The sequence below is a fragment of the Gallus gallus genome, chromosome 1 (genome assembly GCF_016699485.2).
Source record: "Gallus gallus isolate bGalGal1 chromosome 1, bGalGal1.mat.broiler.GRCg7b, whole genome shotgun sequence".
NCBI lineage: Eukaryota > Metazoa > Chordata > Aves > Galliformes > Phasianidae > Gallus > Gallus gallus.
The window spans coordinates 153972199-153989409 of record NC_052532.1 but is presented as its reverse complement, the minus strand read 5'-3'; the positions used below and the strand labels follow the sequence as shown (position 1 = coordinate 153989409).

General features: G+C 41.7%; 1 protein-coding gene across 3 annotated transcripts in view; it reads left to right on the top strand.

The window, feature by feature from the left end:
- Positions 1 to 17211, top strand: part of SLAIN1 (SLAIN motif family member 1) — a 55065-nt gene that overhangs the window by 15078 nt on the left and 22776 nt on the right. The gene's annotated exons all lie outside the window — the stretch shown is intronic.

Here is a 17211-nt window from a genome sequence, read left to right as displayed (position 1 = left end):
TTGGACTGGGAGAATTTGTTGGGCTGAATACTGACCACATGATTCATTAAAAGATGGAGAACATGCTGCATTTTTGCGAAACATCTACCAGTCCCCACCTTTGTGGCTAAACGTTACATTGGCTGCCATACTAGTGCTATTGTAAGAATTGTTATTCATCGCATGTGTCATTCAATTAATTTAGAGTCATAGAATCATAGAATGGTTTGGGTTGGAAGGGATCTTTAAGATGATGTAGTTCCAGCACCCCTGCTGTAGGCATGGACACATCCCACTAGACCAGGTTGCTCAAAGCTACATCCAACCTGGCCTTGAACTCCTCCAGGGTGGGTGCATCCACGACCTCTCTGGGCAACCTGTTCCAGTGTTTCATCACTCTAACAGTCCCTTTACTACCTTTATGTATGCTGTGGTAAACTAGAATTGTTTCCATGGAATTCTACCACTGTAAAATTAACCTGATTCAAAGTGATTTTTTTTCCGATTTTATGTTAGGAGTGAAGGTAACTATGTAGGTTCTGCTAAAGGCTTAAGTGTAATGTATTAGGAAAGTATTACGTATATTCATCCTTCTGTAGAATTAAGGTTCTACACCAACCTAGAGTCACATGAAGAGCACAAAGCAGATAGTTATTTAGAAAAAAAATTGGATAAATCACACACAGATATTTGATACAAATGGTAATTTGACATTGCCATTATTAGTACTGTGATGAGGGTCAGGGCTTCTGTGATGACAGTTTTTAGCCTAGAGGGACTACTCTCTTCAAATTTCCCAGAGTAAGACTGTCTTCTCCTGCCACTAAGTCAGAGCATGTTCCTAAATGTAAGCTCCTCTGGGGGGATTTTAGACATCTCTACGGAGACTCCTTAAGTAAACTTTGCCTTAGCAGTACTTCCCACAGGTACTTACACTGCAGTAAAAATTGTATAAACAATTAACAAAGAGGCAGTCATTATGCGTGAGCAGTGCTGAAATGGTATATGTACCATAACTTCAGACACTGCTCTGCTTAAATCTACTGCTTTTCCATTCTGTATGCTGCAGTGACAAGGTCTATTTGAGAACACCTATTTCATGGTAGACAAATGAACACACTACTCATAAATTAGCATGGAATGGGGCTTTCTTCAAAGTTATTTGGACTATATGAGAACAATTTAGTTATGCTGGCCAGCATAGATGTGAATAACTAATAGTGAAGCTATGCTAATAGTGGAGTTTCTTGCCATGGTCCAGCATTTCCCTAGGTAGATGTGTCAGCCTCCTCAGAGCTTGTTCTGAGCTCTTGCATACTCTGCTCTGTAGTATAAACAATCCTGCAAGTCTCTAGTGGATCCACTGAATTTGAAATAAGACAATTTAGGTTGCTGTGGTTGTATCTTCTTTTAATTTCTTTACATGTAAATGTAACCCAGTTTCTCTTCAGAAAGGATGTTGTTCTTGCTCTTTCAGATCTGCTAGCATACACAATGGTGTCCTTGCCCATTGCTTGCAGCATATGCTGAGTTAGATTAACCAGAGGCCTGATAATATCTCTCTCAGAGATTGATAGCCAGGAGGAGCTGAGACAGGACATCTATCTAGCTGACTTGGTAAGCTCTGGAAGATATTTCTGAGGCTTCAGGTACTTGGTTTGCATAGGAAGGGTGATGTATCTATCTTTATCCTCATAGTAATTTTGGAATTGTATGATAGTTATTGTTTTCTACTGTTTTTTGATTCTAATGGTTACAGATGTGATGAAATTGCCAGTGATTTGCTTTGTGCTGGATATGTACGTAAGTGATTGTTGTAAGACATTGAATTCATCTCACCTACCCTTTGACATGTCATAATTTCCTTGGAGGTGTTCAAAACAGGTTGGATGAGGCCCTGGGCAACCTAGTCTAGTGCCGCATCTGGAGGTTGGTGGCCCTGTTTGTTGGTGGCAGAGGGGATGGAACTCAGTGATCCTTGAGGTCTCTTCCAACCCAAGCCGTTCAATGATTCTGTGATTCGTAGAGGTTGTTCTCTGATACATATTTCCTTTGCAGGCAGTATTGACTTTAGCAGCCCCAACTTCTTACTCCTGTTTTCTCCTTCTCCATTTCTCTCTTAAACGCCTTGTTATAAATTTCCAGCACTTTCGTGGTAAATGGGAATGAGGAACTCTTTATAGTATGAAAAAAAAAAAAAAAAAACTACAAAAACTTATTCTTAGTACAGATCACAAAATTGATCAGATTTATCATTAAATCTTGCCAGGAAAGTTGTAATCGCTGGTGCAGTGTACCACTACATCTGAGAAAATGACGTAGGGAGGACTGAGGTAAAGGATCGTCCTGTAGGAGCAGGTTCCCCTTCAAGCTGCCCCTACTACCAAGAAAGATGCACAACAACTTAAATTGGATTGAGAAAGCTGTTTAGGTTGGATACTTGCAAGCATTGCTACACTCTAGCATTTCAGAGGAGTTGTCTTTTTCAGTTGCTTTGAAAAAGGGAAACCTAAAGGCAATCTCTGAAGTCTCTTTCTAAGCTCTGTTTATTGTTCCCAGTAATGAATGCTGTCAGAGTGAATATCTTTTGAATATATGCAGAGATTTGTATCTCAGCCAGTCACCCTGATCTCCCTTTGTAGTCAGTGGAGGCAAATAGGCACAACTCGTGGCCTTTTAAGTGGAGGTGAGGTGAATCGTGCCCTGTTCTTTCACTTTTGAGCATATTCTGTACTGTGGTGACTAGGTCAGCCATAAATGTCTGTACATCAGAGCATCTTTAGCATGTCTGTGTGACACAGGCTCCTGTGGCCTAAAGTACTGTAAATAGATAACTAGAAAAGAGTGAGAACAAGAGGAAGCAGCATGCAGCCTTGCCCTGACACTCTTCCGGGTGTATTTCCAGCTCAGAGTGTGACTGAACCAGATATGATACCTGATTTATGTGATTAAATAACCTTTGATAGATTCTTCTTTGAATTTATGTGGTCTCCCCATGTGAACTTTTATTGTTGATAGAATTCTTTGGTAAGAATTCCTTATTTTAGAAAGCTTGTAATTCCTTATTAGAAGGGTACTAAAAATAAGTGGTGTAAACACCCTCCTTAATGAATGAAAAGATTATAGTTTGGCAAAAGAGTCTGGGCAATCTCTTTTTTGTTTCACATTACCTTATGTAGTAATACTTAAGAGATTGTGTCTTCTGCTTAGAAAATTTTATCTTGTTTCAAGCTAGTTGAAATGTGAGAGCTTGTATACTTATGGATCCTGAATAAGAATCCACTCAACAGACAGAAAACACATCAGATTAGCGATTTGTACAAATTGCCAAAAGCTGAATACAGAGGAGATGGGGAGGGAAGAGACATTTGGACCCCAGGTCATGACTTAGGTGTAGTTTTTCAGTATAATACTTGTCCAGATTCTCACAAAAGGAAATTAGGAAGCCAGATTTGCCTGTTAGCTATTACTTCTTCGAAAATTTGTTTTTTGGACCTGTGCACGCAGAGGGAATTGTGCATGCAGTAAGAAAATGAATGGTGAGACAATTACATTTATCACAAAGCCTCTGTGCTCGTCTGTGTAACTAGTTAGTAAATAGTTCACCTATAAAGAAGAGGCAAACTAAAAGAAAAACAAAAATCCAGCCATGCAAAAGCTCACAGCCAAGGCAAGATGGACTTTTTATGTAGGAGTTTAGTATGAGACATGTAATTCATACTTCTCAATTCCATTTTGTTTGATTTAGAGAGAGCATTAGCGAGGTTAAGACTGGAGGCAGTGTGGGCTGCAGTGACCATGCCTTGGTGGAGTTTGTGATCTTGAAGAATGTGTGCCTGGCAAAAAGCAGAGCTAGGACCCTGTGCTTTAGGAGAGCAAACTTCCGGTTGCTCAAGGAACTGCAGAATGGGATCCCCTGGGAAGCTGTCCTTAAGGGCATGGGTACAGAACAGAGCTGGTAGCTCATTAAGGACACCCTTCTGAGAGCGCAGCGGCCCTCCATCCCCCAGCAGAAGCAGTCAAGCAGGGGAGGCAGGCAGCCATCATGGCTGTGCAAGGACCTGCAGCTTAAACTGAGAGAAAAGAGGGAAATGTACAGGAAGTGGAAACAGGGTTGTGTGTCCTGGGAGGAATACAGGGCTGTTGTCTGTGTGTGTAGAGATAGGATTAGGAAAGCCAAGGTGCAGAGGGAACTGAACTTGGCAAGGGATGTGAAAGATAACAAGAAGGGGTTCTACAGGTACATAGGCAGGAGGAGACAGGCCAAGGAGAGTGTTCCCCCTCTCATGAAAGGTAATAGGGAGCTGGCTTCCTCAGACATAGAAAAAGCTGAGGTCCTCAGTGAGTGCTTTGCCTCCGTCTTCATGGGTGGTCAGGCTTCTGGTGTCTGCCAGGACCATGAGCCTCTAGGTGAGGGTGTGGGGAGTGGTTTCTGTCCCACTGTAACAGTGGAACAAGTCCGAGTTGTCCTCATGAAATTGAACGTGTATAAGTCCATGGGGCTGGATGATATCCATCCTAGGGTTCTGGGGGAGATGGCTGATGTGGTTGCCGAGCCGCTCTCCATCATATTTGAAAATTCATGGCTGTCTGGTGAAGTCCCAGTGACTGGAAAAAGGGAAACATTACTCCCATTTTTAAGAACGGGAGAAAGGAAGACCCAGGGAACTACAGGCTGGTGAGCCTCACCTCTGTGCCTGGGAAGATCATGGAGCAGATCCTCCTAGAAGCTATGTAAAGGCACATATGACATGAAGAGGTGATTTGAGACAGCCAGCATGGCATCACCAAGGTCAGATCGTGCCTGACCAATCTGGTGGCCTTCTATGATGGAGTGACGGCTTCAGTGGACAGGGGAAGGGTGATGGATGTCATCTCCCTGGGCTTCTGCAAGGCCTTTGACATGGTCCCTCCCCACATCCTTCTCTCTAAATTGGAGCGGTGTGGATTTGAAGGATGGACTGTTGGGTGGATTAGGAATTGGCTGGCTAGATGCAGCCAAAGGGGTTGTGATTAATGGTTCTGTGTCAGGGTGGAGGCTGGTCACAAGCGGTATCCCTCAGGGGTTGGTCTTGGGACCGGTGCTCTTCAACATCTTCATCAATGACACAGACAGTGGCATTGAGTGCACTCTCAGCAAGTTTGCGGACGACACCAAGCTGAGTGGTGAGGTCAATATACTGGAAGGAAGGGAAGCTATCCAGAGGGACCTGGACAGGATGGAGAAGTAGGCCCATGAAAACCCAGAAAGGTTCAGTAAGGCCAAGTGCAGGGTGCTGCACTTGGGTTGGGGCAATCCCAGGTTTTTATACAAACTGAGGGACTTCAGGTGACCTTGCCAGAGGTTATATGTCCTCTCTAACCATAAAGCCCCCTGGGATATGTAGTTCTTCTCTTCTGGACAGGTGCCTGGAACTAGAGCATTTACTATTTAACTCCCAGTGCACTAAATGATGTTATGATGTGGAATACCAGTAATGAAAAATCATAAAACCATAACATTCCACCCCCTATTCTACATCACTACATCATGCTTAATATATACAAACAAAAGGCAATATGTAACAAGCATTAAACACACACGCACACAAATCTACATATATAAACATGGAATTACTGACTGCACTCCCCCAACATCAAATTCCCTTGTGGTACACATTGAACATCCCCTTTTTTCTGCATCACCCACCAAGTGGACCCAGGTCCCTGGGAAACACAGTTCCACGGAGGGGAGTGATCCATCTATGAACAGGGCGTATTTCTTTTCATTTTCTGGTAGTTCCGTGTATGGTATGACCTCTTTAGTTTGCAATACCTCTTCTGCTGGTGACGTTCCAAACTTTTTGCCTTCAGGCCAGTCCATGATCACTTCTAGGATTCCTGGACAGCTGAGGTTCCCCATCTGAGCTTGTTGCGTAATCAACACAATCCACTTGCTCCAAGTGGCATCAGTAGCATGATGGGTGTAGAGATCCTTTCCCTTGAACATCCAGTTTAGCACTGGCAGTTGAGATGCTAGTAGGAGCTGTGTTTCAGTACCGATTAGTTCGGAAGCAGCCCAAACTCCCTCATACATGGCTAAGAACTCCTTTTCAGTTGGAGTTTAGCACTCTTCAGACCCGCTGTACGCTCGACTCCAAAATCCCAGGGGTCGGCCTCAGGTCTCTCCTGAGGCTCTTTGCCACAAACTCCAGGTGGGACCTTTCTCTCCAGCAGCGGTGTAGAGGATGTTCTTTACATCCTGTCCCATCTGTACTGGCCCCAGTGCCACAGCACGGGCTGTCTCCTGCTTAATCTGCTCAAAAGCCTGCTGCTGCTCAGGACCCCACACAAAATTATACTTCTTCAGTGTCACCTGATAAAGGGGGCTTACAATGAGGCTGTAGTTTGGAATATGCATTCTCCAAAAGCCCACTATGTCCAGAAGAGATTGCGTCTCTTTCTTATTAGTGGGCAGAGACATGGAAGTGATTTTGTTGATCACATTCATCAGGATGTGACGACGTCCATCTTGCCACTTTATACCTAGGAACTGAATTTTCTGTTCAGGTCCTTTTACTTTGCTTCGCTTAATAGCACAACCAGTACGCAGAAGTGTCTAGATTATTTGCTCTCCTTTCTCAAAAACTTCCCTTGCTGTGTTGCCCCACACAATAATATCATCAATGTACTGTAAGTGCTCAGGAGCACCACCCTGTTCCAGAGCAGCTTCGATCAACCCATGGCAAATGGTTGGGCTGTGTTTCCACACCTGGGGCAAACAATTCTAGGTATACTGAATGCCCCTCCAGGTGAAAGCAAACTGCAGCCTACGTTCTGTGGCCAGGGTAATGGAAAAGAAGGCATTAGCAACATCAGTGGTGGCATACCACTTGGCTGCTTTTGACTCCACTTCATACTGGAGTTCTAACATGTCCAGTGCAACAGCACTCAGTGGGGGTGTGACTTCATTCAGGCCACAATAATCTACCGTCAGCCTCCATTCTCCACTGGCTTTATGCACTGACCATATGGGACTATTAAAAGGTGAGTGTGTTCTGATCACTCCCTGACTCTCTAGTTGACGAATCAACTTCAGAATGGGGAGCAGGGAATCCCTGTTAGTACAGTACTGCCATCTGTGCACCATTTTTGTAGCAATCAGTACATATTGCTTTTTCACTTGTAGCAACCCCACAACAGACAGATCTTCTGATAGGCCAGGCAAAACAGACAGCTGTGTCTACAGCAGCTATTCCAAAGGACCATTGATATCTCTTGGGATCCTTGAAATATCCCTTTCTGAGGTAATCAATACCAAGTATACAGGGAGCCCCTGGGCCAGTCACAATAGGATGTTTTTGCCAGTCTTACCAGTGAGGCTTATTTCGGCCTCCAACATAGTCAGCTCTTGGGAACCCCCAGTCACCCCATGAATATAAATTGATTCTGTCCGTTGGTGACTCGAGGGCATTAGAGTGCACTGTGCACCAGTGTCCACCAGGGCCTTATATTTCTGTGGTTCTGATGTGCCAGGCCATCTAATCCACACAGTCCAATACACTCTGTTATCCCTTTCCCTCCCTGGCTGGGGGCAGGGCCCTGCTATTTGTTACCACTGTTAGTCTTACGGCTATTGCCCTGTTCCACAGCCACTGGAGCGATCACCTTTTTGGAGAAGTTCACCTTGGTGGTTGATCTGTCTTGTAATTCTTCTATCTGTGCTTGAAGTTCAGGAGAAGATTTTTTATGCCACTTCTTCATATCTTCTCCGTGGTCATGTAGGTAACGCCACAAGGCAAAACATGATGTAGTCTTACTATTGTCACTTGCTCGAACAGGAGGACGTCTTGTTCTGTTTGAAGGCTGTTGAGTTTGGATTGAAGGGAGTCTCGCTCGGATTCAAAGGTGTCTCATCGAGACTGGATATTTTTTCTCTCAGCTCAGAGATCTTCCCCTTTGGCTTGGAGACCTTCTTTCTCAGCTCGGAGACACTCTTGCTAGGTTTTGAGATTCTCTCTCCTGACTAGGAGACTCTCTTTCTCAACCCGGAGATTCTCTGTCTCAGCTTGGAGACTCTCTCTTTGGATTTGGAGACTCTGTTTCTTGTTTCTTGACTAGGAGGCTCTCCTTCTGGACCTGAAGATTCTCCCTCTCAGCTTGGACTCTCTCCTGGAAACTCTCTTTTTGGCTTGGAGACTCTTTTGCTCATTTTTACTGTCTCCCAGAGACTCTCCCTTTCAGCTCAGAAACCCTCCCTTTTGGCTTGGAGGCTCTGTTTCTTAACTAGGAGACTTTCTTTCTGGACCCGGAGATTCTCCCTCTTGGCTTGAACTCTCTTGGAAACTCTCCCTTTCAGCTTGGAGACTCTCCTGGAAACTCTCTTTGAGCCTGGAGATTCTGTTTCTCAACAAGAAGACACTCTCTGGAACTGGAGATTCCCCCTATCAGCTCTGAGACACTATTTTTCAGCTTGGAGACTCTCAATTTCAGAAACTGTCTCCCTCTCTGGGATAGTATTGAATAAGGCCCAATAAGCATTAGCCAGGCCCCAAATCATTTGTGCCTCCTCAGATCTGCCTGAGCTGCAACATTCCTGTCTCAAATATCTGTTTAAGCTCTCAGGGTCTTTCAGGTGTTCAGGAGTAAAGTTCCATGACACCGACGATGTCCATCTCTCTAAAGTCTCTCCCAAGCCTTTCCACACTCCCTGCCACTCAATATTCTCTGGTTCTGGGGAGGGCTTCTTCAAAATATTATAAATCCAGATACTGAGTGAAATGATGAACAGTACATTCAGGGAGATTAACAGCGTGATCAGATGAGCATTCAAAAACTGCATAAAGGATTCAAGGGAGAGACTGGGAGCCTGCTTAAAAATCACAAGTTCTGTTAAATTAGGAGCTCCTTCTGCAAACAGGTGTAAAAGAGAAAGTGGAATCTTTGTTTTTTTTCCTATTTACTGAAGTAAGATAGCAGTGCTCAAAGTTTACAAATATCCCAGAATACTGGCAGTCTGCCTGGACTTTCAAGGTCAAGTTTTCAGTGAGCACCTGCAAAAGATAAACTTTCCCAACGAAGCTCTCCGAGAGCAGAGAGAGATTTGTTCTAAAAAGCTAAAAAGCAGCTTTTGCCCGCATTCTCCACCAAGAATGTCAACTGGGCTGGTTCAGCCCAGTTCCATGAGCAGTGGAGCAGAGGGATTTTGCAAAATCCGCGCCTCTGGAAAAGGGAAACCAGGGACCCCAAAATAATTTAAAACAACAGTGGCAACGATCTGAGGAAAAACAAACTAATTTACTAACTATGGTATTGGAATGCAAAATAACACATTATAATACAACACAATTAGAATTGAAGGTAATAAATCTAATATAGTGAGAGAGTATCTGAAAGCTGCAGGCCTTATAGTAGTGCTGAGGCGATGTGTGCGGTTGGGACGAGCAGCAGGGAGGAGAGCTGAAGGAAGAAAAGACATCAGGTGACCTTGCCAGAGGTTATATCTCCTCTCTGACTGCAAAGCCCCCTGGGGAGTGTAGTTCTTATCTTCCGGACAGGTGCCTGGAACTGGAGCATTTACTCTTTAACTCCCAGTGCACTAAATGATGTTACGATGTGGAATACCAGTAACCAAAAATCATAAAACATGACAGAACGGCTGTTTACGAGGGTGGATAGCGATAGGACAAGGGGGATGGTTTTAAACTGAGACAGGGGAGGTTTAGGTTAGATAATAGGAGGAAGTTTTTCACACAGAGGGTGGTGAAGCACTGGAACAGGTTGCCCAGGTAGGTTGTGGATGCCTCATTGCTGGAGGCATTCAAGGCCATGCTGGATGTGTCTCTGGGCAGCCTGGTCTAGTGGTTGGCAACCGTGCCCATAGCAGGGGGTTGGAACTAGATGATCATTGTGATCCTTTTCAACCCAGGCCATTCTGTAATTCTGTGATACTCATCAGACATATTCAGTGCAGCTGGAACGTAGTGTAGTTGTTTTTCCAATCTGTAATGTGTCCAAAGACAATTTTCAGGTCAGCCTGTCACAGAATTATGTTGAAACAGAGTAGTTGTGCATCTGTCTTGAAAAATAAAGAAATCTTCGCTGCCTGCAGTAATACATCATCATTGGCACAAGTGGAATTTGTCTGACACAGTGCAGCATCCCTGAATCTTACTTAGATTTACATTTTTTTCAGCAACTGCAGCATGCTCAACACCACTGTTGATTTAATTGCTTTGCTGTTCTGGATGAAACTCCTAGACACTTCTGCAATTTAGATGCTTTCTGATTTTACCTTTGAAAGAGGCCTGTGCTGTTTTTGCTGGGGCAGATCTTGAGGTGAATGAGTTGCTGCAGTTTAATAGTTTTAAACAGTAGTAAGCCAATCCAAATCAACTGAGCTACTTTCTTTTTCTACACTAATATTGATTCCTTTTTATATTATTATGTAATAATGAAAAAGAACTTACTTTATGTGAATAATTGGGAAAGAAGCTTTTTTAGGTACTCCCAATTCTCACATACACTTAAAGCTAACATTATTTTTCAGTTTTCCCAGGCTTAGGGGAAAGTAGGCAATCTTTATTCTCTCAGCTCCTCCTTGTATGTGATTATGTCACCTAACTGTGGTGGCAGTTGTTTTCATTAGACATTTGATACTGCATTTGAGGTTGAAGTTGATTGTTCTTTATTATTTTAAAGTAACGTGGAAAGAGTAGTCTAATTTCTTCTTTTTATTTTGCCTAGCAATCCTGTATATTGCATATAAAAATGCTGTGAAAACTTACAATTTTGTAGTGGAATTACATTCTTTTTGAAGGCAACCAAATGAAAATGTATGAAAATGCTATATAGTTTCTTAAAACCTGACCTATGTTAAGAATGTAGGAAGTCACTGGTTTTCTACACTAAATCCTAACAAAACCTAAGGAAAATGTTGCCATTTATTTATAACTAGACAGCCATTGCAGTCTAGTTGTGGAGGTTTAAGGTTCAAGGATAAATATATACAGGAAATTTTATTTTGGAGAGCTTTGTTTACTGATTTGTGCAGTCGGCACTTACAGTGTCATCATTGCATCTGTGGATGAGGAGGCACCTTGCCTCCCTGGAACAAGACATCAAGGGATGAAACAGCAAACAAGCCCCAAGAGCATTTTGTGAGCTGGGTATGACAGTGGAGGGAAATAGTTTTGGACAATGACAGATTCAATGTGAGTGAAAATGTGCATTAAGCATATGAAACGTAGTTCTGTGCTGTTGACAGTTTTGCTGACTGGATGGCTGAGGGAGCTACACCTATGATGATGAACCTGTAAGTGCTTAAATGAGGTGTTGAGACAACCACAGCTAAGGACTGGGAGAAATTGGAACTAAGAGTGAAATGCTTGAAAAGTTGAAATGTTTGCAGTACAGTAATATTCAATAAAAGGAGAATATATGTATTCACAAGAATAAGTTCCAATTTTATAAATATATGTGAGTTATCTTGCACACAGTAGTAGAGGTGACAACATTGCTCTCTTGGGCCCAGAATTAGTTTTGTTGTAACTAATGAAAGTTGTAGCTTTTTGAAGAAGTTCTTAGCACTTGTAATTGCAGAAGAAAGCATGGACATTGTAGAGTTCAGATAAATGCTGGGAGATGTTTTGAGATGTTTTCTTAAATGTTAAATGTTAGAAGTTAAATGTTAAATGAAACATACTGCTCTTAGTCTTCATTTTTACTATTGCTCATTTGCTTCATTGACCATTTCAAAACGTGTAAAGAGCAGTCTGGCACAGCATGCTTGCAGATGCATATCATTAAGCTCTTACAGTTTGTTGAAGCTCGTGAGGCCACCAGGAAAGTGGTGGAGTCCCTGTCCCTGGAGATGTACAAGAAATGTGTAGATGTGTCACTGAGGAACATGGTTAGTGGGTAAGGTGGGGATGGGCTGACGGTTGGACTTGATGATCTGAGAGATCTTTTCCAAACTTAATGATTCTATGATTCTACATTACAGCCATTCTCTTTTGAGTACAGAAACTGATTGCCTCACTGTATGACTGTATGAAGCAGATCTAAGGAGTGTGTATGCTTCTAAGCTTCCTGTGGTAGAGAGCTATGGAGATACTTAAGACCCTGTCTGCTTAGGCTTTGCCTTGAACATTTAGAGGCCTGGAGATCTGTTCCTGCATGTTGGCACCATGGCATTGCTTGCAGTTGAGTATAGAACACCTCTTGTCTTCTTAAGAGTGTTTAAAATCATCATAGGAGTTTTCAAGGATGTGAAAAATAATTGAAAAAAATCCTTGAAAAATCTCTTCAGTGAGCAGTAGGAGCCCACGTTTTCCACTTCTTAAGCAAATACCCTCATAATTGCTGCCTTTTCAAGCATGTTAGCTACTTAGCTCTTCCCAGGCGTACACCTAACTGTGGGAGAAGGGGTCAGACTCTGAACCACAGGGATCTAAACTATAGTTAAATACCTATGTTTGGGAAGTTGTTAGGTATACTTCACTCACGTGGTGCCTCTTAGCTTGTTTAAACTCTGACCTACATGAAGGAAGGAGTTCTGAATTCCCTTCTAGCGCTCTTGAACGTCCCTAGTTATTAATGAAATATTTGTATTTCCCAAGCAGGATTGGTGTTTTACTCATGGAAAAGACTTGTAGTTTTTTTTAAGCATGGCTGCTGTGCAACTGCCCACATGCAGAATGTACCAAGGAAGTGGTTGTCTTTCCTTCTCAAAGGAAAGCATGTCAGCAAGAAAGTCTGTGGGCCTTGAGTGGAGGCAGAACTTGATCACAGTGCGAGGGCACAGAACGTAGCACAAGACCTCAAATTAATGACCACCTATGGTTTTGGACTTACTGGATTGACTATTTTAAATACTTGTTCAATTGTTAGCTTAGAAGTGAGGTTTTATTCAGGCCATATAATTAGTACCAGAGTCAAGTATCTTTGCATATGCAATTCAGTTTATGTTTTAGCTTTGAATATGAAAGCTGTTTTCATCCCTGGCCTGAAGGCTTATATAAAACTTAAGCTAATTGAGCTAGATAGCAACTTCAGATATAATTTAATGGCTTAGTCAGTAATATAGCACAGTAATTTATGACTTTATTCTGTCTGTATAGCAAAGAAATATTTATTTGTGTTAGAGTGAAAGTAGGTTGCTATATTACAGAATTCTGCCAAACTCTGTTCACTGAGTTTCATAATGGAACTATGAAAAAGGGAGGTGTTTCAAATGTACATATACTCCCTTTAGTTTCTTGCAAGCCCTGGTATATCCTTAGCTAAAACACCGTCTTATGTACAGCAGCTGTACTTGATCTGTCTCTGTTTTGCATAACTGCACAAAATTAAAACATGACGAGAGTAGATGCCAGTGTTTTTTTTTTTACCTTGTGTCCCAGCTTATGAATGATCCCATTAATGTTAATAGTCAGTTTCGGCCTCACTTTCAAAACTGACTTTTGTATGTATGCTTAGAGATAGAGTATGTTCTAGTTATTAATATTATTCCATTCCTCGTCATGCAATTCTATATATGGATATATATATATATATATATATGTTTACTTATTTAGGTTTTCATGTGAATTGTTGCATACTTATTAAAGCTGATTATTAACAACAGTCAGTGTGGTACGTATCTGTGTATATATAGTTGCTCCAAGTGACTACACTAGTGTACTATATCATTTTGATACTTCCTGCATATCATTTTTAACAAAATGTTAGTAAAAATTTTAAAATGTTAGGAAATGTTTTAGGGTTGTGAACAGGCAAACTTGTTCCAAATTTTATTTTTTAAAGGAAAGATTTCATTCAATTATGTGGATATTTTGATAAGTCCTCTTAAAAAATATTATAGTAGATGTTATGTAACCCAGTATATTATCAGCAGTCTAGTTACAATGAATTGATCAGGTCCAAGAAAATTGTATCCAGAAAGTTCAGCATTCACAATGTAGCTGTTAACTTGGAAGACTGGGACAATTTGTTTTTATGTATTAGAGATTCTTAGCTCCTTTTGTTGGTGTCAAAGGCGAACAGTTTCATGCTTCATAAAGTCAAATTGTTAATATATTTGACTCTTTCCCATCAGTAAATCAAAAGGATTTTTTTGACTTCTTTTCTTGTTACGATTCTTTAGATAAGCCTGCTTTCCTTTCCACAGCTGGTGTTTCTTCCTTCAGTATGTCTTCAGGATTATTCGTGTTTATATCCAACTGCAAGGGTCAGAAAATTCGTTTGTTTTTAAAGGGCAGATGAGTTTCTTGAATGATCTCTGGGCAGCCCAAGTTGGAGCTTTAAGAAAAAAAACCTACTAATATATGAAGTATTGAAGCCAAACAGCTTGGCTTTTAAATTGCAAATAAAGGTCTTCACAGTGTTGCCTCTTTCTCTGGAAAAATCCTACTGGGAACCATTAACAAAGTACAAATCCTTGCGTATTTTAACAGTGCTTACTGTAATAATCAGAGCAAACACAGAATGAGTTTGGAGTAAAATAACTATCCTAAAGTGACCATCCATTGCACTGCTCTGTGATGTTATAAATTTTACATTATTTTGTATATTTGCTTAGATATGTGTAGCCATCATTTCCTACATACCTTTTCATGTTTTTGGCATAACCCAAGACTTAGATAAGTCTAATCTTATTGTTGTTGATGCTGTTGAAGTACTCAGTATGTACTTCGTTTTGATATTTCCATTTGAAACCTAATGAAAATGTTTTTATATATTTGAACCTAAGTTATTGTTTAGTTGTTAGTCATATGCATAAAAAATGACAGTCCTCAGCTGAAGCACTATCAGGCTATACTTGAAACATGGAACCCAGTAGTTTCGGGGTACATTTTAGAATAGTAGAGTTGGTAGAGTTTATTGCCATCTTTCTCTGCCTTCCCTTCAGAAGACACACAAGTTGAAAGAGTAGTTCTGAATCTGTTTTGCTATAAATACTGAATATATTCTCAGTGTGGGTTTTTGCTTACATAGTCACAATAGCTGTTGCTTTGTGCTCCATGGGCCAGCTCACAGTGGTGATTGTACAGAGCAATGAATGATGTTTATTTGTGCTGTACAGTTGACCACATCTGTGGGTGAGAACATGCTGGAAGCTAATTGGCCTGGCAAATGATCAGAATGTGATAAAACAAGACATTGTGTTAGGCAGAAAAATAGAATTACAAGGAGCAGTCATCATTTGCTCCTCACTGATAGCTTCTGATGGAAGTGACAGATGTTAGCTGTGGATATGATATTTAGATCTACTCTATCACACACATTTCTTTAAGTGAATGCCTCAAATTAATTTATGGTTTCTAACTGCTTGTGGGTTAATCTGATCCATAACGACTGTGTTACATACTGCTTTGTAAAGCTGTGGTTGTCGGAGTTCACTCTCCTTTTAGTCTTGTAATACTTGCACACTTGACTTTTGAACTATAAATTTTCAAAATTTACCTTCAGTAAATGTTAAAGACAAATAGCTCTATCTAGAGGTGGAGGTCACGTTGCTGGGCATGGAGCAATTTTCTAGAAGTGGCAGTGGTGCTACTCCTAGTTACAATCTCACGCCTGTAGGGTTTTTAAGCTTGAAGGGACTAGAGTCTTGAAAACTGAGGAATCTGCAATAATTCTGTGGTGAAGTGACATAAGAAGTCATAATTTGCATTTTTATATCTTACTGTTTTTGTAGTTTAATTCCCTCTTACAGAGGCTGAGTGTTACAGATGCTTCCCTTCCACTGCAGACTGCTGTATTCTCCTTGTGGAAACCACTCCAGACTGCTGTATTCTTGTGGAAACAAGAAATCTCCTTTGCTGTAAGCTTAGTAGCACTGATGAGAAGAATAGAAGAGTCTGATTAGTCCACACAAAACCAAGAGTAACCTTAAGTGGGGAAAAAAATGAAAGGAATGGGGAGAAACGGTACCTTTTGAACTGACAATGAATTGATTTTCAGGTTGGATATTAGCAAAAATTTCTTCTTATAAGTGATGGTGATGCATTGGAACAGGCTGCCAAGGGAGGTGATGGAGTCACTGTCACTGGAGGTGTGCAAGAAATGTGTTGGTGTAGCGCTGAGGGACATGGTTTAGTGGGTATGGTGGGATGGGTTCATGATTGGAGTAGATGATCTCATTGACCTTTTCCAACCTTAATTGTTCTGTGATCCTCTCATCACTCATAAAGGTTGTGGCTATGAGACTGACAGCCTGCCAGCATGATGTACTTCCTGTCTGTCCCCGTAGCCACTCTGTGTTGCAGTACCTGAAGGGGGCCTACAGGAAAGCTGGGGAAGGACTTTTTATAAGGGCATGTAGTGACAGGATGAGGGGAAATGGTGTTGAACTGAAGAGAGCAGATTTAGACTAAATATCAGGAAGAAATTCTTTACTGTGAGGGTGGTGGGACACTGGAACAGGTTGTCCAGAGAGGCTGTGGATGCTCCCCCCTCCCTGGAAGCATTCAAGGCCAGGCTGGATGGGGCTTTTTGCTACCTGGTCTAGGGAGAGGTGTCCCTGCCTATAGCAGGAGTATTGGAATGAGATGATCTTAAAGGTCCCTTCCAACTCAAATCATTCTATGACTCTCAGAACTGGATGAACAAACCCAAACAGTACAGTAGGTTTGTGATACAAACCACTGTGTGTTAGACACTTGGCTTTTGAGGGCTTTGGGTTTTGAAATAGGTTTGCAACATCTGTCACAGTGAAGGATACCCGCTAAGTTCCAAAGTTAGCCCATGGATTTCTGAGCTAGATGTAAGTATATCCATATGCTGTGGTTTCACCTAGCAGGCAGCTGAGTACCACACAGCCATTCGCTTGCTCCCCCCAGGACTGAGGGGGAAAAAATCAGAGAAAGCTAAAACTTGTGGATTGACATAAAGACAGTTTAACAGGACAGAAAAGGAAAGGATAGAATAATAATGATAAAAGAATATACAAAACAAAGTGATACACAAAGTAATTGCTCACTACCCACTGAAAGAAGCACGGCCAGTCCCCAAGCAGTGGCAGCCCCCCACCCAGCTCCCCCCAGTTTTTTGTTCAGCATGACACCGTGTGGTATGGGATATCCCTTTAGCCAGTTTGAATGAGCTGTCCTGATTCTGTCCTCCCTCTGCCCCTCTCTGGCAGAGCAGCACCAGAAGCTAAAAAGTCCTTGACTATCTTAAAAGTGTGTGGCTATTGCTTACTTTGCCTTTTGAACAGATATTAAAAATACACAAACCAAACCAAACCAA